Source organism: Panthera onca, chromosome A1, assembly GCF_046562875.1.
Source record: "Panthera onca isolate mPanOnc1 chromosome A1, mPanOnc1 haplotype 2, whole genome shotgun sequence".
Lineage (NCBI taxonomy): Eukaryota > Metazoa > Chordata > Mammalia > Carnivora > Felidae > Panthera > Panthera onca.
The window spans coordinates 168195225-168221668 of record NC_138339.1 but is presented as its reverse complement, the minus strand read 5'-3'; the positions used below and the strand labels follow the sequence as shown (position 1 = coordinate 168221668).

The window sequence follows — 26444 nt, the reverse complement described above, 5'->3', positions numbered from 1 at the left end:
AGTAGTCCCTGAGTGATGGTAAAGAAATAAGGTGAGTCCTATTATTTCCTGAGAGAGATTCCAGGGCATAGAGAAGGGCAGGGAGCCCAGTGGACTTCCTAAATTGAGGAAATTGAACTTAAAGTCCAGAGAGACCAAAGTAGATGGCATACAGTAGATTGGGAAAGAGAGAGCTGCTGAAAGAGAGAACATCTAAGATCTGCAGAGGGTTCCTGTGAGTATTCAGCTTTGTATTGATCTACAGTTTATGTGGGGAAACCATCCCTGTTTGGGGAAAACCATCTGAGAGGATTAGAGGTAACACTGCCTCAAAAACACACAGGACTGTAAACGCTACCTGTTCCCACTAGTCAGACTGGAAAAATTCATAATTCATGGGGATTGAGCAGAGTATAAATAGGGTCTTACTTCAATAGGGAGAAAAATTAACCGTAGTCTGAGTCCTGCATTAGTCTCACCTAAAAAATCCTAAAAACAAGTACGAAAGAGTATACCATTTCAAAGGAAATTAACTGCATCCCAGAATAAGCTCAAGAATATTTATAGGAATACAAAAATTTTGAGCACTCAATAAAGTAAAATTAAAAATATTTGGAATCCAATAAAAAATTACCAAGCATGCAAAGAAACACAGAGATTTCACCTGTAACAAGGGGAAAAATCAATACATCAAACTGAACTAGAACATCCTCAGATGTTAGAATATTAGAAAAGGACATGAGGTCATTATAACTGTATTGCATAATTCAAAAATTAAGTAGAGACACAGAAGACACAAAAAGGGCCCCAAATGAACTTCTATAGATGAAAGGCACAAGTTGTGAAATGAAAAACAAAAACAAAAACATTGGTTGTGTTTAATTGTGGATTCCAAATTGCAGAAATAAAAGGGTAAACTTGAAGACATAGCAATAAAAATGGTTCCAAATGAAACCCACAGAGAAAAAATAATTAAACAAATAAACAGAGCCTTAGTTGTGTGATAACTTGAAGCGACAAGAGGCATGTTTAACTGAAGTCTCCAGAAGAGATTATCAACAGGACAAGAAGGAAAAAGATTTGAAGAAATAATGGCTGAAAAACTTCCAAATTGGTAAAATGTATCCAATATCCAAATAGCTTAACAAATTCGAAAGACAGGAAATATGACAAAAACTACATCAAGATACATCTTACTGGCAGTACTCAAAACCAGTGATAGAGAAACAATCTCTTCCCCCACCCCCCCCCCCCAGTAAGGAAAAACACATTACATAGAGAAATAAAGACAAGAAAGACAGCGGATATTTTGTTTGTAACAATTCAGGCAAGAAAACAATGTAGCAACATCTTTAATGCACTGAGAGAAATATTTTAAAACTCTAAAATAGTGAACATATCTTTAAAACACAAAGGTAAAATAAAGAAATTTTTAGACACACAGAAAAGAAAGAGTATACCATCAGAAGGATTCCATTACAAGAAATGTTGAGGGAAGGTACTCAGAGACAAAGAAAATGATATCAGAGAGCAATATGTATCTAATCTAAGATAATGAGCACTGGTGATAGTAAATACACAGGTCAAGACATACATTTTTTGTTATTTATACCTCTTTAAATGATAATTGACCATTTAGGCAAAAATCATAATGCAATGTGGGGTTTATAACGTGTAAAAGTGAAATGTAAGATGGCAATAGTATAAATACCAGGAAAGGAGAAATGGAAATATGCTACACACACTTAAATATATACTATAGATGCTATTAGAAAGGCCCCACTTTGGTTAAATGTTCTGCTGATACCATCTTGAAATTATTATCAGTTTTTTTTTAACCATAGGCCTTGCATTTTCATTTCGCCCTGAGCTCCTTGAATGATATACCCTGTCCTGGCCTTAGAGACAACACCAAAAGCATGATCCACTGAAGAAAACATTGATAAGCTGAACTGTATAAAAATTCAAAAACTTCCACTCCAAAATAAACTGCTAAAAGACTTTAGGACAAGTCACAGACTGGGTGAAAATATTCACATGGTTTGTACCTCAATAAAGGCTTGTATCCACTAATACATAAAGACTTAAAACTCAATAATAAGAAAACAAGATTCCAATAAATCAAATGCACAAAACTATAGAGAATTTTATCAGAATATTTGTAGATGAAAACAAAGTTGATGAAAAGATGCACAACATCAGTAGTCATTGGGGGAATGAAAATTAAAGCCATAGCGGGTTACAGTTACACATATTACAAGATTAAAATTAAAAAGAGTACCAGACAAATTGTTGGCAAGGATGTGGATAAACTGGAACTCACCTACACTAATGGGAGGAATAGAAATTACTCCACTGACTTTAGAAAGCTGTTTGCAGATTCTTAAAATGTTCAACATAAACCTGCCTACATAATTCAGTCATTGCACTTGTAGATATTCACTCACTAGCAATAAAAGCTTACGTCCATTCAAACCATGTATGTGAATAGTTATTTGTAATTATTTGTAATAGCCCCAAACTGGAAACAACCCAAAGGTCTATTTAACAGATGAATGGGTTAAAAAAAAAACAACACCAAAAAACAAACAAAAAAAACCCCTGTGGAATAGCCATACAATGGAATACCACTCAGAAAAAAAAAAAAAAAAAAGGAATGAGCGATTGATAAATGCAACAAAATGGATGGATGCCAAAATAATTGTGTTGAATAAAAGTCATATAATAACAATAAAAAAATGGGGGCGCCTGCGTGGCTCAGTTGGTTGAGTGCCCAACTGTTGATTTTGGCTCAGGTTATGATTCCAGGCTCATGGGGTCACCATGGGCTGCGAGCCAGGCATGGAGCCTGCTTAAGATTCTCAGTCTCTCTCCTGCCTGTGCTATCTCTCTTTCTCTGAAAAAAAAAAATTAGGAGCACAAAGAGGCATAAGGAAATTTTAGGGTGATGGACATATTCATAATGTTGAGTGTGATTGTGGCTTCTTTTTTTTTCTTTTAAGTTTATTTATTTATTTTGAGAGAGACAGAGCATGAGCAGGGGAGGGGCCGAGAGAGAGAGGGAGAGAGGAAGAGAGGGAATCTCAAGCAGGTTCAGCACTGTCAGTTCAAAGACTGACCTAGGACTCGAACTCAAAAACGGTGAGGTCATAACCTGAGCCAAAACTAAGAGTCAGACACTCAACTGACTGAGCCACCCAGGTGCCCCATGATTATAGTTTCTTATGTCAAACTCATAGAATTGTACACTTTAAATACGGAGAGATTATTTTACAACAATTACACCTTAGTAGAGAGATTAAAACAAAAAACAAAAAGATAAAAAATATATATTAATAAGGACGAAAGAGATCTCAGGGTAAAGAATCTTACAGTGGATAAAGAGGGATTATTTCATAATGATTAAGGAGTCAGTTCATTAAGAATACATTAAAAATCCTGAATGTTTATGCACGTACTGACAGTTTCAACTACATGAAGCAAAAATCAATGTAACTTCAAGGAGAAACAAAAAAGTATAAAATTATAGTCAGAAATTTCAACTCTATTCTCAAAAAATTATGCGACAAATACACAGAAAATCAGTAAGGATATAGAGGAAAAAAGCCTAAGGCTTAGAGTGTTATCTGTGAAATTTAATATACTCTGTTAAATCACTACAAGGTATGATCCACTTCTCTGAGAAACTAGAAATGGGATTTCCTAAACGTAAGAAACCTGAAAACTAGTATTTGATTCATTCATAGAATTTTCACAGCCAGTCAGACCTATAGCAGGTTGTATGAATTTGCTTCCCAGCTGTGATCACATTATCTAAAATTGAGGATTAGCAGGACAAAAAGTATGATGTTTAAGAATCAAGAGCATCTGTCAAAATTAAAGTATCTAAAGGCTTCCAGTGAAAGTTATGTTGCAAACAATATAAAGTGTTGCATTAACCATGTAAACAAGATTCACGTTAGATGCATAGTTTTCTTAGCTTTCTTAAGAGAAATTGTAGAGGAAGAAACTGGGAACTTTACATGAAAAAAAGTGTTTTTGTCTTTTGAGCACACATTTGCTTCAGGGTCTGGACGCACTTTCCTAAGTGTACTATGCCAGGAAAATAATCAGGACCATAGGTGAATTTAAGAAAATAACCACATAACAAGGGCTGATCAATGCCTTCTCCAGAGCTTAGGCTCACACATTTGAGAAATAGTATTTCAAAGCAGGTATAATCTCATTTTGCCTGTTCACTTCTAGGGCTACAGAGAGATCTCCACCCAATGGTCAGAGCTGGCTGTAATGAACTTGTTGAGAGTGGTACTGATAATCCCATAAGGCTGCTTCTGTTTAGGGAAGGTACAGACATCTGAGCTCTCTTCCCTTCAAAGTTTCTGCTTCAGGAGCCTCTGGGTGGCTCAATCAGTTGAGCGTCCAACTTCGGCTCAGGTCCTGATCTCATGGTTTGTGGGTTGAGCCCCGTGTCAGGCTCTGTGCTGACAGCTCAGAGCCTGGAGCCTGCTTCAGAATCTGTGTCTCTCTCTTTCTTCCCTTCTGCTCATGCTCTCTCTCTCTCTCTCTCTGTCTCAAAAATAAATAAACATAAAATTTTTTTTTAAAAAGTGTCTGCTTCAGACATTTGTCTTCCAGCTGCTTCTAGGAGGAGATGAGAGTCATAAACTCTTTTGTGAACCAAGGCTACTCTCTCCAGAACCTCTAAAGCAGCAGGGGAGGGAGGAGGAAGGAGAAGGTATTGAAAGATACCTATTCATCACAATTGACATGGACACTTCCAACTAGAGAGGTAAAACATTTAAACCAAAGGTCATGAAAACAAAACAAAACAAAACAAAACAAAACAAAACTGGAAATCAATGTGGAAGTTCCATAAAGGATGATGCAGAATTTAGTCTTGGTTTTAGAGTTCAATTGTGATGAGGTATGTGTATGTTGAAAGCCGAAAACTTCTGCATAATTTATCAGGAAGTGGTGCCTCTTATCATTTTTATTTATTACACTTAAAATAAATGACATTTCATAACAATTTCTTCAAAGAATCCTTAATGGTGCATCCATCACTGAAACTCCACATAGTATAGCTCCAGGAATAGATCGATTCATCTTGGAAAACAAGAGAAGAAATCCTCACCATGTTCTGTTTAAGTGCATTGCAAAAAGCCAAGATATTTAACTGGCTCACTCAAACAACTACTCTGTTCCAGGCTCTCTGTTAGGAGCTGAGAGGAATTTACAGTCAAAGCAGATTGCTGTCCATTATTCCAAGCATCAGCAAGCCAACATATGATGTGGGTCCTGAAATAATGAGGCTGGGCAAACAGAAAGTTTCAACGCTAAATGTAACAGTAGGAAGAATGACAGCTGTCATCTCCTGAGCCCATACTCTGGGCTGGAAACTACTCTAAGTGCTTCTTCCATACTGAGTCATGAATCCTACAGCAAACTTTTGAAGTAGGTGGCATTATTATCCTCACGTTACACATAAGCAGACTGAGGCTAAGAGGGGTATGTGCCTTGCCCAAGATAACACAAGAAGGGAATGATGGAGCTGGCATCAGAGCCTCTGGGGTCTGGCCTCCTGCCTATCCGCATTCCATTGAGCCGGGCTTTGGCTGAGGACCCTACTGTATTCGGAGCACCCAGAGGTCACAGTGATTCACTGAAAGCACACAATGAGAGCACTGACAGATTAGAGGACAATGACTGACATGGCGGGCCCTGGCAAAACTGTATTAGAGAACGTTTAATCTGAAGAAGGTGGAATTTCATTGTTTTCCAAAATGTATGGGGTTGTCACGGAGTCAGATAGTGGATTATTTAGTCTTGCCCTGGATGACAGAAATAAGACATAAGTAGAGTGACATCAAGATTGAATTTATGTGAAGGTGGTGGTGTTATCTCTGTGATAACTACTATGTTCCAGGGACCTAGAAGGGTGTCTGTCATATACTAGGCGTTCAATAAATAATGACTAACTGAATAAATGAATTAATAAGGGGGGAGAAATGCAGCTGTCCAGTGAAAGAAAGAGTGAACTCTCCCACGAGGTCACGGCTTCCCCTGCACTGAAGCGTTCAAGAAGTGATTAGATGGTTATCTATCCAGGGAACTGGGGAAAGCATTGCTACTTCGCATGCCCTAATTTCAGGCCTGCTTTTAAAAAACAAAACAAAACAAAACAAAACAAAAAAACATTTATCTGAAGATACAAGACAAATATGAGAAAAGGACAACTTTATTTTAAAAAGTGGAAGCCATCATCATGGGCAAAGGACCACTTTAGGACCATGGTCCCTCCCCTCGCACACAGGCACAAGAATGGCAAGCTTCACCCCTTTCCTCTCCTAGGGGATTGGACTGCTCACAATTAGGAAGTGAGGCAGAGTGGACACCAGTGAGGAGACTGGAGTGAGGGGGGTTGGAGGGGAATTTCTTACTAAGCTGTTAAAGGAAAACAGACAGATCTTGCTTATTAGAGCAAAGTTTAGAAGATGGAAATCTATAGCAGGTGAAAGATTGAGAATATATTGATATGTCATAAGGTGAACCATGGGGTGCTGAGCTGTAGGCAAGCCAGGCATATTTCTACAGGAGCGAGACCTTCTCAAGTCTGGGAGGAAATTTGCAGGAGATTTTGTATTCAATTTAATTTTTTTTTTTTTTTTAGTATTTCAAGTTTCTTTAACTTTTACTTTAGTTCACAAATATAGTTGCATGGTTACAGCAGGTTTACTCAATAACCAGTCCCATGATTTGGATACATTTTCAGGGTGCGGTGTAGGCAGGAGGAAGAGAAGTGGAGGCTGGGAGAGGATCTGATCCTCCTGCCCTCCCTATCCCTCCCCTCCTGAATGTACACTGAAGTCCTAAGCCTCAATTTTAAGTCCTTTGCTTAAATTGGATTTATGGTTTGTAGCTTTGGCATCAGATCCATATGTTTAACATCTAAAAGAGAAAAACAATGCTGAGAAAGGCACCACTCAGGCAGCCCGGCTCCTTTCAGTGTGTGAAGTTCCTCTTTGCCCAAAAGCCTTTCTGACCTGTAACTGAGCCAGAATGGGCCCCTGAAAAAAGTCACAATGTCCTAGAGAAGAGCCAGAGAGGCTGGCGTAGCTGAAGCCTCAAAGGAGAACGAGATCTGGAAGGTTTGCAGTCACGCCTCAGTGAGGCTAGTTTCAGATGACAAATAGCACGAGCAAAAAAAAAGGAAAAGCAAAACTTTAAAACACTACAGTCAGAAACACCACTTAACCACGTCCATGCTCATGTCTGTTATTTGCTCTTTTCTTTGACAATATTACTTCTTAGGGAACAGAAATCCCAACATTTTTACTAATTTTTAAATCCTGGTTCAGTCCTTGAACACAGATGTATGGAAGCAGATTTAAAACTCCTCCTTCAATTCTAACTCCATACAAAAGCCTGAAATCCTAGTGGATTTTGGTTTGAAGGTGTTTTATTTTTTAGGGAATTTACAACTTTATGTGGTCTTCAAGTTGGATAGGATAGAAAACAGATCAACAATAATAAAAGACTTAAGTGTTCATTCAGAGAATACCACCAACCAAAGAAGAGGGACATCTTTTGTAATGAACTGAAACGTGTGGTATAGACATAACTACTAAGGGCTGGTTATTCTAGCCTAGTTGGTTAGTGGAAGGCCTTGGAGAGAGTGTGAGGTGTGAACAGAGTCACAGATGGCCAGGATGTGGAAGGTGGATTGAAGAGAAGGGTTTTCCAGGTAATGGGAATATCCTTTTGGAGAAAATTATTTCTGAAGACATGTTGATGGACAGGATAGGGTTAGAGGACTTTGGGATAATGGCACACCAGGGTGACCACAGTCTGCAGGCAGCTCTGGGACATATGAAACACAACCTGAACAGTTGGCACATTAAACAGTGCAGAGATAAGAAGGTGTTGTGTCTGGTTTTGCTTAATTGAGAAATGATCTATGTTGTGACATTTTAGAGAACATATTCAACTACAGACTACTACTCTACACACAATGAATCCTCAGTAAAATAAATCTTAAAAATGTAATGTGAGAAGTGCATTTGGTTTGGTTCTAAATTTCCAAATTCAAAATTCTAAGCTTTGCTGTAGAGAATGTTAGCAGTGTGTGTGTGTGTGTGTGTGTGTGTGTGTGCGCACATGTAATAAAATTTAAAGACTGGTTTTGTTAAATGCTATGACTTTGGGTCTTTAGGTCATTCAAGATTGTTCCCACTGACATTTCCGCAGGGGATTAATTTAAATAATACTTTAAGCAAGAATGCTCTTGCTTCATGAAGACAGGCTATGTAATAAGATCATTAATAGAAAAGCAACAACAAAAAAGCCTTAAATTCTTATCAGTATTTCTCTGAAATACTTGTAGCTAAACAAATTGCTGTAGTATCTCCCTAATCAACTCAAAAGCAGACAACTTAAAAGGCCACATATTGTTTTTGAGATAACCTTCTGATGAAAGACAACAACAAAATACTTCTAAAAAGATATATTTCTACTTATGTACAATCGTGAGAAAGCGTCAAAGGGAATATCAATTAAAAACAAAGTTTAAGTATCATGATAATTGATTTAGTATAAATACAGATGAGAAAAATCCGAGCTGCAATTTTCACCTCCCTGGATAGCTGTTGTCTTTATTCATGTACTAAAATATTTGAAGAAATGAATTTGCTGTAAATTTTGTGCCGCAACATCAGGACTGTAATATATCTTCTAGAGCTTAATATTTAAAGAAATTATAAAATTATTCTATGTGACCAAATCTAATCATGGGATGCAGAAATAAAGAGACAAGACACAAAACTGAATACGTTTACAAAACCACACTTGGAGAAATTCCTCCATTTCCATGCTGGGAAACAAACCATAAACACTGATCAAAAGCAAAATGTCAAAATGATGTTTCATCAGATAAAAGGGTAATAGAGCTTTACTATATGCTTATCTGACCTAGAAATTTGAATGCACATTATCTATTTCAATCTTTAGCCCATAGTTTTCGGGGTACAGTGTATAACATGTATTACCCATGTTATATATGAAGAAAACTTGGATCTGAGAACATACATCATTTGCCTATTATTGTTCAGTTAGTAAGAGATGGCATTGGTTCTTTTTTTTAAGTTTTATTTATTTATTTTCAGAGAGAGAGAGAGAGAGAGAGAGAGAGAGAGAGAGAATTCCAAGCAGGCTCCATGCTCAGCACAGAGCCCAAGATGGGGTTCGATCCCATGACCCTGGAAAATGACCTGAGCCAAATCAAAAGTCAGATGCTCAACTGACTGAGCCACCCAGGTGCCCCAAGATGGCATTGATTCTAAATCTCACATGTGTTGGGCTTTGAAAGTGCCTTTGCTTTGTGGGGCTGTTATGCTTACACATCCAAATGTTCATTATACGCATATGTATTCAAACTAGCTCCAGTGCCTCTGCACCTGTCAAAATACTGCCCTGTATTAAGGCCTTGTCTGGACATCCCATTATGAAATGGTCTCTTTTCCTCCAAGGGGAGAAACAGTCTTTCTTTCCTTGGTTTGGATATTTTATGAAACCATCCTTGTTGAGTTTTAAAACTCAATTTATTTATACAAAACAAGACAAAACATAGTTTCTCTATAGTGAAAGTGTTACAGTTAAGTTCTTTTTTTATTATTTACTTATTTTCCCAGTTAAGTTCTGATATAAATCTTGACTTATGCCAAAGCCTGAACAAGGTAAGAAGTGTTTATGTGCAGATCCAAGCCTTTCTTGGGAGGAAGTTTTGGTGTTCTCGTTTCTGTCCTCACCAGCTCACATCTGTAGAATACCAAGAAGTTCCCTTTGCAAAGAGCACTTCCTGGCTCACCTGAGAAAACATTGATCTTGTGAAACAGACTAATTCCAACTTCTCCGGACTCCTTTATGAAAGCTTTATGTCTGCTTTGCTCTGCAGTGTACCAGGGAGAGCCATTTGGTGACTGCTGTTCATTTAAATCCCTCCATTAAAATGAGATCTGTAGTTCATAAGGTCATCCCAGAAAGACAAAGCTTTAAATAAAATTGGAACTAAAAAAAGAACCCTCAAATCTCAGAGAGGACAGAATAAAATAGGTTTATAACAATATGGGTTGTAACAATGCTCTACTCCCACACAGCCTACGTGCTGGAACAAAATGTTTCCCAGGCGGAGAAGAGGATTTATGCCTCTGTACATTCATGAAAGCAGACAAGATCAATGGGAACCCTGTAACCACCCTGGTGATGCCACACACAGCAAAACATCCAGCCAGAAAGGCGCATGTGCTGCCGACAGCCCTCTGCTCAGACGTCTGCAGGACTGACTCCAGATAGTATGGGATTTGGGGTGGAGGGTAAAGCCTGGATTTGGGGCAAAGGTGGAGCCAGTTACCCTCTCTCCAGATTGGTGAGTTGGATAAGTGCCTAACCTTTCAAAGCCCATTTTCTCACCTGCATGAACATGAGTGAGATCACGTCTACCCATCACAATAGGACCACTAATGAGATCAGGTATATACAGATTTGAGAACTATAGCTGGCATTTAGGAGAGGTTAAATGGGGTTAAATTTCCCCCCTCTTCTACCATTTATTGTCATTGCTCCTTTTATAGGAATTTAAATTGGAATACCTAATATCCAAGTCTTTGGTGAAACTGGAAACAATAATACAGCAAGATAGGTAGTTCGTAGAGAGACCATCTACCATCTCCTCTGCTCCTTTTCCCCCCACAGGACTCCTACCCCCCAGTCACCATACTCTTGATGCCTGGACCCTCACAATACCCTTGTCCATCCCTCTGCTCCGCGTATGAAAAGTCACCTGATTCTAGATGCTCCCCAAATGGTGCCCTGTCTCTGCATTCAGATAGGATCATCCCAGAGGAACTTTTCAGAGCTGCCTCTTTCCAGAAAGCTCCCTCCTGCTTAGAGATACCAGGATGCACCCTTGTCCCTCCCCACTCTCTGCGTTTCCACACAGAGGGCAAGTCTCATGTTTTGCTCTGTATCTGCCGACAGGGAATAGTAGTGGTGATGGTAATGGTAGTAACTATAATAATGATAACCATCATTTAGTCATTATTCAGTATGTGCCAAGCACAATACTCAGAATTGGATAAACATTACTTAACTACTTAACATGATCCTTAGAAAACCATACAAATCAATTATTATCACTCAAATTTTATTTACTTAAATACATATGTATAATGTGAGACTTAAGCAGATAAGGAATTTGACAATGTTCAGATAGTACTTTGTAAATCTAGGTTTTGATCCCTGTTTGCAAAGCTATTGGATGTAGTAGTAAATAATTACAGAGTTTTCATGTATTCCATGCCAGTCACAGAGCAATCTTATGATCTAGACTTCCGGTGGAGGCAAAGGAGAGATGAGACAGAAGATTCAGATGAGAGCTTTACATGTAAGCAAAGAGCACGAGAATGTGTATGTCATAGGTAGAGACTGAGCCATAGACAAAGAAAAGTCATCCAATCATTTGATAGAAGTTATAATGTCATTGTTAATACTATCAATGGCTAAGGTTTAAGATATCTAGAGTTTACAGAGCAGGCCAAAGAAAAGAAGGAAATGGACATCTCAACTGTCAATACAAAGATGTAAAAGAAACAACTTCTGTTTTAGATTTATTTGCCTTTTAAAAAAATGTATCCTTATTCAAACTCATCACTTACCCCTAAGGAAAAGCACCATGTATTACAGAAATACTTTTGATATGAAGATTTCCATATCAGTTCTCTTCGTATATTCTTTAAAAAGTGTTTTAGAAACAAAGGAAAGTGGTCCTCACCCTAATTGTTTACCATTTAGCCACATATATTATTTGGGCATCAGAATAGGCTTAGTAAAAGCTAATTAAGATCAAGACATTCTTAACTTGATAATACCCTTAACAGCAGAGAGGAAGTGCTATGCTTTGCAATTACGTGGGCCATTGAACACATGAAGTAAAAGGGATTAAACTTGTTATGACTCATGAACATGCCCCCAAATTACCCCAATCCCGGTGTTATCTGGTTTAAGGGAAAATGAATTTGCAGAAAACAAAGAGGTACTTTGTCCTCGAATCCCTGAGATCTTCAACAACAAAATCTGCAGTTTGACAGTGTACTGGCCTGACCACAGGGCAGTGGGAAGAACTCTGGGGGCTCAGCCATTTGTTGCCTGTCTGGTGAAGTCATAAGTCATAGGCTCCCAAATCTCTCTGTGAAGTGGACATAAAAGTACTTGGCCAACCAACGTCACAGGATGCTATATGAATCTCACACATTATTTTAAAGAAGTAAGAAGCAAAATCACGAACTGAGGCTGAAATGGTGGGTAAGCGTCCAAATCCTGAGAGGTGTAGCTAATTATGCCAAAAATGAGTTTTGTTCTGAGAATATATAGTTCAATAAATTAAAGCAGGCAAGTGACAAGATCCTATGGAGATGCTTAAAGTATTGCTCTGGTCACTAGACTGTTGGATGTGAGGCATGCAGTTAAAATACCATCCCTGTGGACCATGCCATAGGTGGCAGGGCCTTTTTCTGAAATGGCAGCAGCAGGACGGTGACAAATGCACAGATGTGAGAGCTGTGGAGGAGGCAGAAATGATAGGATGAATTCTAACAGTGGCTTACTTTCTGCACTGGCTGCCTGCGGCTTAAAGCTGGCCTCTGCATCTTTTCCAATGTCTGTTTCCTGTTCACCGTCATCACCTCTCCATCCAGAACGTCCTTTCGCAGGTGTTTCCTGGCCCCTGCACCCAGAGCCGCATGAAGTCAGCTCGCCTTATGCTCTCACAATACCTTTTGGCCAAGTGCTGCATTGGTCAGTGTTACATTACATTGTTGCATTAACAGTGTTGCATTGACAGTGTTGCATTTTGCCTACCTGTCTGTGGGATTGTCTTGCTCTGACTGACAGCGTAACAGTTCCCCAAAGACGTCCACATTCTATTCCCTGAAACTTGTGAACATGTTACCTTATATGGCAAAAGGTTCTTTGCATGAAGGGTTAAGTTAAAAACCTTACCATAGTGAGATTACCCTGGATAATATGGGTGGGTCCAGTGTAATTACAAGGGTGTTTGTAAGAAAAGTAAAAGGGCGATATGACTATGGAATAATCATCAGACAGATGTAGTGTTGAGGACTTTGAGGCCGGAGGAATGGCCACATGCCAAGGAACCCAGATAGCCTCTAGATGTTGGAAAAGGCAAAGAAATGGATCCTTCTCTAGAACATCCAGAAAGGAATGTAGCTCTACCGACACCTGGATGTTAGCCCTATGAGACCCAGGTCAGAATTCTAACCTACAGAATCATCATGTAATACATTTGTGTTGTTTTAAGCCACAGAATTTGTGCTAATTTGTTATGGTAGTAATACTAAGTGATGATACTTGCACCAGACGGTTAGCATCTCAAGGGGAAGGACTACATCTTTGATCTCCTGAGGCATCCCATACATAGGCCCTTTGTGTTTGTGATATCACTTTCATTGAATACCACAGCCTCCCTCTACCTTTCCTGCCCTTTTAAAAATCATTTTCTTGGGGCACCTGGGTGGCTCAGGCGGTTAAGCGTCCGACTTCAGCTCAGGTCACGATCTCACGGTCTGTGAGTTCGAGCCCCGCGTCAGGCTCTGGGCTGATGGCTCAGAGCCTGGAGCCTCCTTCCGATTCTGTGTCTCCCTCTCTCTCTGCCCCTCCCCCGTTCATGCTCTGTCTCTCTCTGTCTCAAAAATAAATAAACGTTAAAAAAATTAAAAAAAAAATAAATCATTTTCTCCCTTGTAGAGATATGGAAAAATAATTCAGGAAGTGTGTTGATAAACACAGTCTTTGGTTTCCTTTGCATTTGGAATGGCCTTGCAGCATTTTAAAGGTGCTTTCACCTTTAAATCCTCAATGGAAGATTAATTAATTAATTAAATCCTCAATGGAGATTTACTATCTCCAGCTAAGAGTGGACTTTATCCACATTATGATTAAAATAATGTACAAATAGGGGCGCCTGGGTGACTCAGCATCTGACTTTGGCTCAGGTCATTCTCTCCTGATTCTTGAGTTTGGGCTTGCTGCTGTCAGTCTGTCAGCACAGAGCCCGCTTCAGATCCCCTGTCCCCCTCTTTCTGCTCCTCTCCTGCTTGTGCTCTCCCAAAAATAAATAAATAAATAAAAATAATAATGTACAAATAGGGCAGAGAATGTAAAAAATGAAAACAGTTGTGTTGCATGAGAAAGTAAAGCTTTAAATTTGTTTTTGTGTGGGGGCCACCTGGGTGGCTCATTGGTTGAGCATCCAACTCCTGATTTCCGCTCAGGTCATGGTACCACTGGTCATGAGACTGAGCCCTGAGTAGGGCTCTGTGCTGACTGTGTGGAGTCTGCTTAGGATTCTTTCTCTCCCTCTCTCTCAAAATAAATAAATAAACATTAAAAAAAATAAATTTGCTTTTGTGTGGTTATTGTAACAATACTTTGTCTTGTAGCCAGTACTGCTGCTGAAGGAACACCACCTTCATGGGCCCTTGGTTTATAAAACACTTGCAGTGGACAGTATCTTAGGGGTTATCTACTACTGCAGTGAACCCCCCAACTTTAAGAAGAACTGAGACCCATCTTTGTCTGCAGTAAAAGAAAGCAGGATCAGAAAGTCATGCCTTACACCCAAGGCTAGTGGTCTGAAGCTACAAGTAGGAAATGTCAACTCTCATTTACTGCCTGTGCCAAGATGCTCTTTATAACTTTATACGGCCTGCCATATACCTGTTGACAGATGCTGCCATTAATTAACTTAGAGTGGGTATTGGTTGGGACATTGAGCTTCTCAAACTTCCTATAATGATTTTGGATATTTAGTAAGTTCTCCCTTCACTTTAAGATTAAAAAAAAGGAAGACGAGGAGGGATTCTACTCAGTAACAATGGCGGCAGTCACAAAGACTCAAATACATTTGCATTTTTAATCTTGCCTTTTGGCACAATTCATATTTGCGTCATTGAGACCCTCTTCTGGAAAAAGAAAAAACATATAATTTCTAGTGTAACCTAAGACAACAAAATAAAAGAGATGACAAAACATTTTTTCCCATTTAAGGGTCCCATAAAGAATATTCATTTATCCACCATATAATTTTTTTCCAAATCACTAAATCTGAGACTTTTAAAATGAATTATATTTTAAAATACACTTTTGATATTTCGACATTAGAGACTCAGTTAATATTAATATCCATCTCTGGATTTCCTTACATTAAGGTCTATGCATATTTCCTTTTGTCAGAGATTTGATGTGGGTATACACTTCAGAGATTTTACACACCATTAATCTTCTAATGACTGCTTTTGAAGGATAATTTTATTTTTTCCAAAGTATATTAAGTCATATTTTTAAAGAAGCCATTGGATTTTCAATGATTTTTGAAGTCTGATAATTTCATTTCCTTTCCAATGCCTTGAATCCTTTATAAATACAAAGTGAAGGTCATCAATTTCAGTACATAATTCCATCAGGTGAAGGGCTTCATACACTTCTCTACTTCCCCCTTTATTTTCTCCCCCTGTTTATTCATTCAAAGTTGGTTTTTCATAGTACAAATGCTTGTTCTTATCCTGGATATGAATATCATGCATTCTTTCACATTAGCCAAAGAACCATTCAAATATATGAAACCTTTTAAAGGCAGATGAAAAATAATTATGCTCATTAGAAGGGGCACTGAGGTACAAACACAGTTGTCCAAGAGAAGTAACTTCAGCAAATTAAAATGTAGAAGGTAAGAATGCATCAATATGCAAAGAAGCAACTTTCTATACTTTGTATTGGGAATTAGAAAGGGCAACATCTGATGTTTGATAGTCAAAAGGCCAAAAAGTAAAGGGAGGGATTTGTGAGAATTATCTAAGGTGCCTAGGCATATTTTACAATACAAATTCTCCAGTGATTCTCAAATATTAAGTACTTTCAGTGGTAGAGGAAAGTAAGTAATCATGTTTACTGGTGAGTCTGAGGGATATAGTCTCAAATAGCACCTCATTAGTAGGAGTTCCTTTGGAATCTTGATTCTACCCAAATTCTTTAAAATTTGAATTTTGAAATTTTTATTCTAAATTTTAATTTGATATAAAATATTTTAATATACTTACCACAGCTAAAATTGATATTGCACAAAGATATACTTATGGTTTCTCATACCCCCATATACTGCTCTGTTTCCAAGGATATCCATACACATTTGCAAAGGATGCTTGCCTCCAGAAAACACTTGTCTGCTATTGAGACAGAAAAATAACGTCCTCTGAACATTTTTATCATTTTGAGTTCATGTCACCAGGTCAGTCTCATCTACATATTTTGCCTTCTATTTTCTAAATCAATCCTCCCTCCACACCCAATGCAAAATTTAAACCTATCACTCACACTAAGGTGTTGAATCTTTTCTTTTCATACTTACTTACATTGTAGAGTTCCCTTTTCATTTTCAATGTCCTATGCATTTCACCTCTGCTTATCTAGCATCACTCTCCAGGCATTACACCATTCCTCAAATCTGTACAGACCCTATTCACAAACTTTGGGTTCTAACTGTCAGATTTTTCTCATAATGTGACTCCACCATGGAGAAAAATAGGTTAGCTGAGAGGCAACAAAAAATTCCAACAAGAACATACTAATGCCTCACCAGAGAGACATATGAATGCAAAAGAAATCCACATTGAAGTAGAGAAAGGAATGAGAAATGAAGTCAGATCTTTTCACACAGCTTGAGGAAAGTTTTTTTTTTCATGTGTGTATGTGGGTGCACACAGGCAGACATATGTGTGTATCTCTGCATGTTTTATCCAAAATGGTACGATGTTGTGCCATATTCATAGCACATCAACACTATGAATAGGAGAATCCTTTCTCATATGGCCCTAGCCATGACAAACCATGAGACCATAATAGGGGAATTCATATGCTGAGGTATTTGTGGTTTAGCTATAAAATAAGATGACTGAACTGGATGACTTTTAAAATTTCTTCTAGGCAAGACAGAAAAATACACTAAAGCACAAATAAAGATAAGAAATAATGAAGTAAATAACCAAAAACCTTTCTTTACCTTTTCCTCCCACTCTAGATGTTCAAACTGACTTCTGTTGATATTCCTAAGAATAAAATTAGAAATATGGTATGCTGGGAGATGTGTTGTTATGTGTGTAGAAGAGAAGGGCTCTAATCAAATAGATATGCTGAACATTTTTACCCAGGTCCAGGGTTTGCCCCTCATTGTGTGCATGGAGTGTGGTAATTTACAAAGCACTGTCATATGCATTATCTCATTTGAGGCCAGCGAAATAGACATAGTGACATTAATTTATATGACCAATAAGGACTAAAGATTAGAATGACCAAGTCATTGATTCAGAAGTACACAACTCTAAGCCAAAGGAGCTCTGCAAGACTAAGGCAGTTTGGATGGGGCCTCTGTTAATGCTGGCATCAAAATGTGCCATAGAATTCATTAGGAGTACTTTGATTTCTTGTCAAGACTATCCTAGCCTCTCCAGAGTATTTGTTAATAAGAATAAACCTGTTGCAGAGTATTTATAGCAGCATGGAGCATGGGCTTCTCCATTTCATCTTTCTCATAGACTTTTAGAGCTAAGCCAAAAATAGGACACATACAAATCTTTATTACTCTTTGTGAGGTAAACCTTCATGTTTTTAATATTATAGCAGGTGTTTTGATAATCTACAATTTGTTGCTGTTAGCAACTGTCAGGGAATAAATATGGAGAATGAAAGAATAACCCAATTTTTACAATAGAATACAAAAGGCTTAAAATAATCCCAGCTGGCAGTATTAGCAGTATAATAGCATGGCACATATAATATACAAAGATGTATATCTAGAAACAACTATTGACAAAAATATCCATCTTTGTCCCAGATTTTATTAGAAATTGGAACTTAAAATTAGTTTTAGTCAGTAATGTTTCAAAAAATCAAATCAGATCAAATCAAATCAAATCAAAACTGGTCAAGAATTTTCTCTTAAGAGGGGTACCGGGGTGGTTCCAGGGGCACCTGAGTTAAGCATCTGGCTCTTGATTTGGTCCCAGGTCATGATCTCAGGGTTCATGAAATCAAGCCCTGCATTGGGCTCCATGTGTTGACAATGCAGAGCCTGCTTGGGATTCTCTCTCTCCTTCTCTCTCTGCCCCTCCACTGCTCCTGTTGCCTTCTCTCTCATAATAAATACATAAAATTTAAAAATTAAAAAAAAAAGAATTTTTTTCAAATAATTTCTTCCAAATGACAAAAAAGTTGGGAAAAAATGGTTGGAACTGATGATTTGATCATACTTATAAATCATAAAAGTTCTCTCAAATTTGGTCAAGATACTGATTTCTTTTTCTATATTCAGGATACGTTGATTTAAAAAGAAGATAATATTTTCTAATTGCCAGTTTCTCTGAGAGCTAGGATTTAAAATTTGGAAAGCAATTTCACTGCTAGTTATGACCAACTAACCAGTATAAAATCAACTCTCTTACCAAATATGAAAGCTAGGTACTTTAAAAAAGAAAAGAAATGAATTTGATTAAAAGTACTATAAAGCTTCCTACACAATTAGGACTTGAGGGGTCAACATCTCAAAGAAAAGGAAAACACATAGAGGTGAGCACATTATTATATATCATTCATCCTCTTAAGAATTTGCTGTTTCAGAAGTAGAGAAAGGCAAAAGGCTGAAAATCAGAGCAAAGCTTTTGGCAGTCCACAATGCTGGAGACAAAAATTGGAGACAAAATTGGAGATTAAATTGGAACTCTAGTGTGCCAATGAGTAGTGCCCTTGGTAAACATCCAGGATTTCAACTGGAACCCCTAGAAAGCTATCCCTTAGCCAAAAAGCAAGCTAGAAATAGACACGCTAACACACACACACACACACACACACACACACACACACACACATACAGGAAAAACAACTTCAAATATATTTCATGCTAGGATAAATTGGGATTTTCTGTCTCTACTGTAATTACCTACACACACACACACAAATCTCCTCTCCAAGGAAGATACAATCATAGACAATCTCTATGGATTTCTACCTAAAATGTTCAATACTCAAAAGTTGCCAAAATTTTTTTTACATGCCAAAATTACAAGAAGAAATACAAAAAGATCCAAGAGAAAAACAGAAAATAGAAACAGATGCTTAAGTCATCCAGATAGACATTAAAAGCATTAATATGTTTAAGAAAATAGAAGACATGATGGAGATCTAAACAGGGAACTAAAATAATCAAATGTAACTTTCAAGATTGAAAAAAATATATAATAAAAAGGAAAAAAATCAGCAGATGAGTTAACAGCAAAAGGAGAGAGGACTAAATAACTGGAAAATATCTCATTTGAAAATATCTAGACTAAAGCACACATACATAAAATCTAGAAAATAGAGTAAGAATATGGGAGACATAATGAAAATTACTGACATAAATGTAATTGAAGTCCCAGAAAGACAAATGATAATGGTGAGGAAATATTTGAAATATGTTAATATAATAAAAAGATTCAGAAGCTGCCATAAAATCCCACATCCTAGACTCAGAACATGCTGCAAACCTCTTGAAAGATAAATGCAAACAAAGCAACACCTTGGCAAATCATGATAAAATTACTGACACAAAAAACAAGAGAAAAATCTTAGAAGCAGCCATATGTACTCTTAGAAATGAGTACATATACCTTTCAAATGAGAAATGATAAGATTACCATGGAATTTTCAATAGGAAATAATGGAAGCCAAGAGACAATAGAATGATGGGGGGGGGGAAAACCCCTCCAATCTAGAATTCCACACCCAGTAAGTATGCCACTCAAAGACGAACTACGAAATGTTCACTCAAACAAAACTGACAGAATTCATAACAAGTGGACTGCACTAAAATAATAACCATTATAATAATAAAAGAGATGTTTAGGTTGCAAAGAAAAGTGTTTCCCAGGTAGAACCCTAAAAATGTAGAAAAGAATAAAGAGCAAGGACCAATACTTTAATACGTATTGAGTCTATTACATAATAAAAATAATTTTATTATGTTTTATATACACATGGAAATAAAAGCATGACAATAAGAAATAAATAAACAACAAAAACTAGAGAGACTAAGTGATAAACCATTGTATTAAATGTGGTAGGTATTCAAATGTGTATCATACTCTATTAAGTCAACATTAAATGTGGTAATATCCAAGGTAATCACTAAAATATATTGTAATGGATTTATAAGCCTCAGGCTAATAATGGTGGAAAATGGAACAATAAATAATATTCTTGACATATTAAAAGAATGTAAGAAAATGAAGAAACAGGTAAATAGAATAGATTGGATGCTAGAGAGAATGTGGAGAAACAGGAACCCTCTTGCACTGTTGGTGTGAATCCAAACTGGTGCAGCTGCTCTGGAAAACAGTGTGGAGGTTCCTCAAAAAGTTAAAAATAGACCTACCCTATGACCCAGCAGTAGCACTGCTAGGAATTTACCCAAGGGATAGAGGAGTGCTGATGCATAGGGGCACTTGTACCTCAATGTTTACAGCAGCACTTTCAACAATAGCCAAATTATGGAAAGAGCCTAAATGTCCATCAACTGATGAATGGATAAAGAAATTGTGGTTTATATACACAATGGAATACTATGTGACAATGAGAAAGAATGAAATATGGCCTTTTGTAGCAACGTGGATGGAACTGGAGAGTGTTATGCTAAGTGAAATAAGTCATACAGAGAAAGACAGATACCAGATACCATATGTTTTCACTCTTATGTGGATCCTGAGAAACTTAACAGAAGACCATGGGGGAGGGGAAGGAAAAGAAAACGTTAGAGAGGGAGGGAGGCAAACCACAAGAGACTCTTAAAAACTGATAACAAACTGAGGGTTGATGGGGGTGGGAGGGAGGGGAAAGTGGGTGATGGGCATTGAGGAGGGCACCTGTTGGGAAGAGCACTGGGTGTTGTATGGAAACCAATTTGACAATAATTTTCATATTAAAAAAATTAAAATAAAAAAATAAAAATAAAAAATAAAAAATAGAATAGATCAAATAGAAAACAAATGGTAAAACTGGTATACCATTAATTTCACTAAATGTAAATAGACTGGATATTCTAATTAAAAGGCAGAGATTGTCAGAGTGTAACTAAAGCAAAAATTAAATCAAAATAAAAATAAAGTCATGCTTACAAGATGCCCACCTTAATTATAAGGATATAGACAAGTTAAAGGTATGAAAAATAGCCCCTACACAAACAGTAAACTAGATAAAGCTGATGTAGTTATACTAATAGCAAATGAAGTAAATATTAGAGCAAAAAGCAAGATGTTACGATAAAAGGGAATGTCCACCAGTGAGATATAATCATTTCCTATTAGCCTATAAAGAAGGCAAAAACTGACAAATCTAAAGTAGATACAGAAAAATTCATATTCATAATGGGAGATTTTTAACATAGCTGTCTCAGTAACTGACAAAAGTGGAGACATACATGAAAATCAATTTTTAAAAGAAAATTTGAACTACACTGTTAACAAATTTAATATAGTTGGGTGTGCATAAATTGTTTCATCTGGCTACTGAAAAAAATGTATTTTCAATCTTCATATGTCATTTGTTCTCAGATTATGGTGGGTTTAGCCTACAGATCTAGTAATTTATTTTTATGAAAAAAGATAACTAGACAATTCCTAAATATTTGAAAATTAAGTGAGAGCTTCTAAATAATCATGAGTAAAAGAATAAGTCACAATGGGGATTAGAAAATATTTATCAAATGCAAATTAAAACATAACACAACACAACTCATGCAATGCAGCTAAAGGGAAATGCTTGGGGTGTCATGATTACAGATAAATTTACAGCACAAAATCAAATGTATGCTTAATGGTCTACAATTAATAAGCTTGCAATTTGTACACTCAAGAAGTTAAAACAAACCAGTAAATTTAATCTAAATAAAATAGAATGAAATAATAGTTAAGAACAGAATTAATAATGTGGTGTATCACATTGATTGATTTGTGAATATTGAACCAGTTCTGCGGCCCAGGAATGAACTCCACTTGAACATGGTGAATAATTCTTTTAATGTACTGTTGAATTCGATTTTCTAGCATCTTGTTGAGAATTCTTGCATGCAAATTCAGGGATATTGGCCTGTAATTCTCCTTTTTAGTGGCTTCTTGGATAGAGAAGATGTGAAATACTCAGTGATGAAAAAGAATGAAATCTTGCCATTTACAACAATGTGAATGGAACTAGAGGGTATTATGCTAAGTGAAATAAGTCAGAGAAAGACAGATTTCATATGATTTCACTCATGTGGAATTTTAGAAACTCAACAGATGAACATAGGGAAGGGAAGGAAAAATAAGATAAAAACAGAGAGGGAGGCAAACCATAAGAGACTCTTAAATACAGAGAACAAACTGAGGTTTTCTAGGCGGGGGGGGGACAGGGGGGTTAAAATGGGATGGCCATCAAGGATGGCATTTTCAGGATGAGCATTGGGTGTTTTATGGAAGTGATGAATCACTGGGTTCTACTCCTGAAGCCAAGACTATACTGTATGTTAACTAACTTGAATTTAAATTTAAAAAAGAGGAATAGAATTAATAAAACACAAAAACAGAAAATAGAAAAAAAACTGAGCCAAAAGCGGCTTCTTAAAGAAAGGTGAATAAAATTTAATACATGTTAACAAAACTGTTCGAGAAAAAAAGGGAAAAGGAAAAAATTATCAATATCAGGAAAAAGGGAGGATATCACTATAGATGTGATGAAAAATTCCCAGAGATAACAGTCATGAATCTCCAAACACTGTTAAGTTAAAGAAGCCGGACTCAAAAAGCACATGCTAAATGGTATCATATATGAAGTTCTGAAACGAACAAAACTAATATATTGTGTTAGTAGTCAAAACAGCAGCCACCTGTAAGGTTCATTGTTTGGAAAGCCCTGGGAGTGGGATTTCCGGGGCACTGTTCTGCTCCTGTTCCAGGTAGTCTCTATGTCAGTGTATTCTGCTTGTGAAAATTCATTAAGTTGTATGTGATGTGTGCACTTTTCAATGTGTGTGTTATAGTTCAATGAAGTACCTATTTTAAAATAGAGATTGTGTTGTGAACTTAATAAAACTAATATAAAGTTTATGAAATAGACACATGTCATCTTCAAGATATGTATGGGTCACTGATAAACCTGCTGAGTGTTCGTGCCAGGAATGTTTTAACTCCTTCAGCTGTAGTCTTGCATGAGAAACACTCGATGATTTTCTGATCAACAGAAAAACAGTGTCTTAAAAAAGGAAAGCTAGGGACGGACAAAAAGAAGAATAGTAACGTTTCCCAAAAGCTGGGGAAGAACACTTAATCTGTTAGATTGTCTCCTGGATTTTATAGTCTTGCAAATTTTATGAACAATAAACATGAACAAAGTCCTTTTAAAAAAAATGGAGTGAAATTGTTTGTAATTAAATTGAAGCATGTATAGGAAAGAGGACGTGGGACCAGATAAACCAGAACTGCAATTCTTAGCATCTCCCTCCCACTTCCCAGGGTGACTTCCAACCCTGATTGGAAAGAATGTTCTCAAACTTGCAGCTTGTTCCCTACCTGGAAAGAGTGTTCTCTACACATTTTTCCTATTCATCATCAAGAAGACTTCAAGGAAGATGGTAGTTGTATCATAAAGGAACAGCCCTCATGCTAGATATCCAAAAATATAGGGTTGTAATCTTATTACATACCCTGATCATACAGACTGTAAGACCCAGGAAAAATTACTAATATCTGTAAGTTTCCATTCTTTTATTTATAAAATAGGCATAATGTTGCCTATGTTAAAGAGTTTTTGTGAAGCTCAATGTGGATGACGACGGTCAAGTTTGATGAGCTAAGAAATGTGTTGCCTTATATTTACTCGCAACAATAGGAATATCTCAGGTTTATCAGTTTAGCAACCCCTTTAGATTATTCAAGGTAACACATACTTAAACAGAAGCAGATACATACAACCACGTTGCCAGGGGAATACCTACAAAGTCTCAGCATTAAGACTTCTGCTTGTTGGGCACCTGCATGGCTCAGTTAAGTGTCCGGCTTTGGCTCAGGTCATGATCTCATGGTTCATGGGTTCAAGCTCCACATTGGGCTCTGTGCTGACAGCTCAGAGCCTGGAGCCTGCTTCAGATTCTGTGTCTCCCTCTCCCTCTGCCCCATCCCCTACTTGCGCTCTATCTCGCTCTGTCTCTTTCTCTCTCACTCACTCTCTCAAAAATAAAACATTAAAAAAAAAGAATAAACCCAACATACAAGTATCAAAAATTCCTTTTTGTGTTATATAGTTTCTTAACTGCAGTTTGAAATCCCATATCAGGATACGCAGTATATGGTTCATCCACATTTTCCCTCATGAAAAAAGATGCTTGCCGCCAATATTGATACCACAGCCATGAAACCAGGATGTTTAATCAAATCACTTGTGTGTAATGCACTCTTTAAATGGAATCACCTTGGATACAGTACCAATAACCACAGAATAACCAACTCCCTGAAGCATAAAGGAATCCTCTTGGCTTATAATTATTTTCTTCACTAGGAAAATTACTATTTGCTGAGATTTTAACAAACGAATGTTTTTCCTGTTCCAAACTTTGTCATAGTTTTTGAGGCTCTGAAGTTTCATTAGCTCGTCACTAATTAGAAGCACCTCAGCCTGGCCTACTTTCCAAACCAGCACTTTTGATACAAATCCGATTGCTTAATTCCTATGTTTGATAAATTCAACTTCTTAAAATTGAGAACCTCATTTCTTTAGTGCTTTTCTTTCTCTTCCAAAGCGAACTTGCTGTTGCTGTCAATTCTAATTGGTTAATATCAACGGTTTTATTTTTCTTGTCCATCCAATGCTGCCACCTAGATTACTTCCTATTTTTTTTGTTTGATTTCCTTTCCTTTATTGCTCTCTTTAAATACATGCTGGTTGCTATTTAAGGGCATGAGATGCTGTTCTTTAAGAATATGTTCAATATTACTTAACAGAACTTAAAATGGAAGATTGAAATTCCTATGCACACCTTAACATTTGTTCGTGTCGCAGATTATGCTTGTGGAGATGATGATTGTGACAGGTATATATTTGTGTGTGTGTGTGTGTGTGTGTGTGTGTTCATTTTGTTATACCTTTCTTTCTAGACTTGTCACTGTTTCTATATTTCCTCATTGAAGCTTTAATTCCTTTCAAATGGGTTTTAGCTTACTTGTTAGTACGACTGGGTCTTATGTGTTAAAGCTGTAAAAAAAAAAAATTCTGTGCAGATGCCAACTCCAAAAAAGTTAATGAGGTTTGTTAAGATAAAACAAATCAAATTATCTGAAACAACTGAGTTCTAGATGTACTGGGAGGCATTAAACTGACATTTACTAGAGACCTGAGCAGTCTTCTTTTTTTTTATTTCCTGTCTTAGTATTCACACCAGTGCATCTAGGAGGATAGTAGCTTTTATCTGCCAAAGGACAGAGTGGAATAATTACAGGGTGGGGGATGGGAAGCTGAGCCACCAATTTTTAAAAATATATATATTTGGAATTAAACATACTTAGTTCTTTGTTTTTATGCTTCAGGTTGTATCTGTATCACACAGCATTTTTCACGCGAATTTTCTTATTTACACACATGTACAACATACTTTTTCACTTGCAAACACACACACACAGTGAGAGAGGATTCTTAAATGCAATTGTTTCAAACTTAACAACAGACAAGATTGTTGGATTGTAAATCTTAAGAGGCAGAATAAATATAGTATACAGAAATAATTAGCCAACTGTTTTCAGGCTGTAATTAGTCAACAGCCAAGAGGAAGCATGGAACCAAAGTAAATCAGAAGGCACAGGGCTGAGGAAGAACTGAGGAGATGGGATTCTGGGGCAGGGGAATAGGGCAACAGACACTGAGAATAGACCATTGAGAGGATTGGTTCTGTTCCATAGATGGCCTTTTAATGTAAGCACAAACCCGTGCAAAGGAACCTGTCTCTGCCTTGATTTTTTAAGGCTCAGCCCATGTGGGCTTCTAAACAAGCGAGAAAAAGAATTTAAAGCTAAATGATATCTCCCAAATCATCTTGTCTGAGCTGCTGGTTGCATAGAAGTCCCTGTACATTCACAGACTCCTCTGAGTTGCTCAGCCAGTAGAAGGCAGAGGGAGGCCTTCTGTCTGGTGCCAGAGTCCACCCTCGTCCCATTAAGACCAGGGCATCACAGAGCCACTGTGCGTAGGGAGGGCTGGGCTGTACAGGGATCGAGGGAAATAATAGTGGCTAGAGGCAGTGCAGGTGAGATTGGGGTATATTTCGTTGCATTCACTTTTTAAGAAAAAAA

General features: G+C 37.2%; 1 protein-coding gene across 5 annotated transcripts in view; it reads right to left on the bottom strand.

The window, feature by feature from the left end:
* FGF14 (fibroblast growth factor 14) overlaps positions 1-26444 on the bottom strand; it is a 624162-nt gene that overhangs the window by 133184 nt on the left and 464534 nt on the right. Inside the window, exon 1 of one of the 5 annotated variants that reach the window (XM_060636743.3) lies at positions 12636-12764. The exons of the other annotated variants lie outside the window; for them this stretch is intronic. The gene's annotated coding sequence lies outside the window, so the exon portion shown is untranslated. Of the gene's footprint in view, positions 1-12635; positions 12765-26444 lie in introns of those variants that run through there. 5 annotated transcript variants of the gene reach the window in all.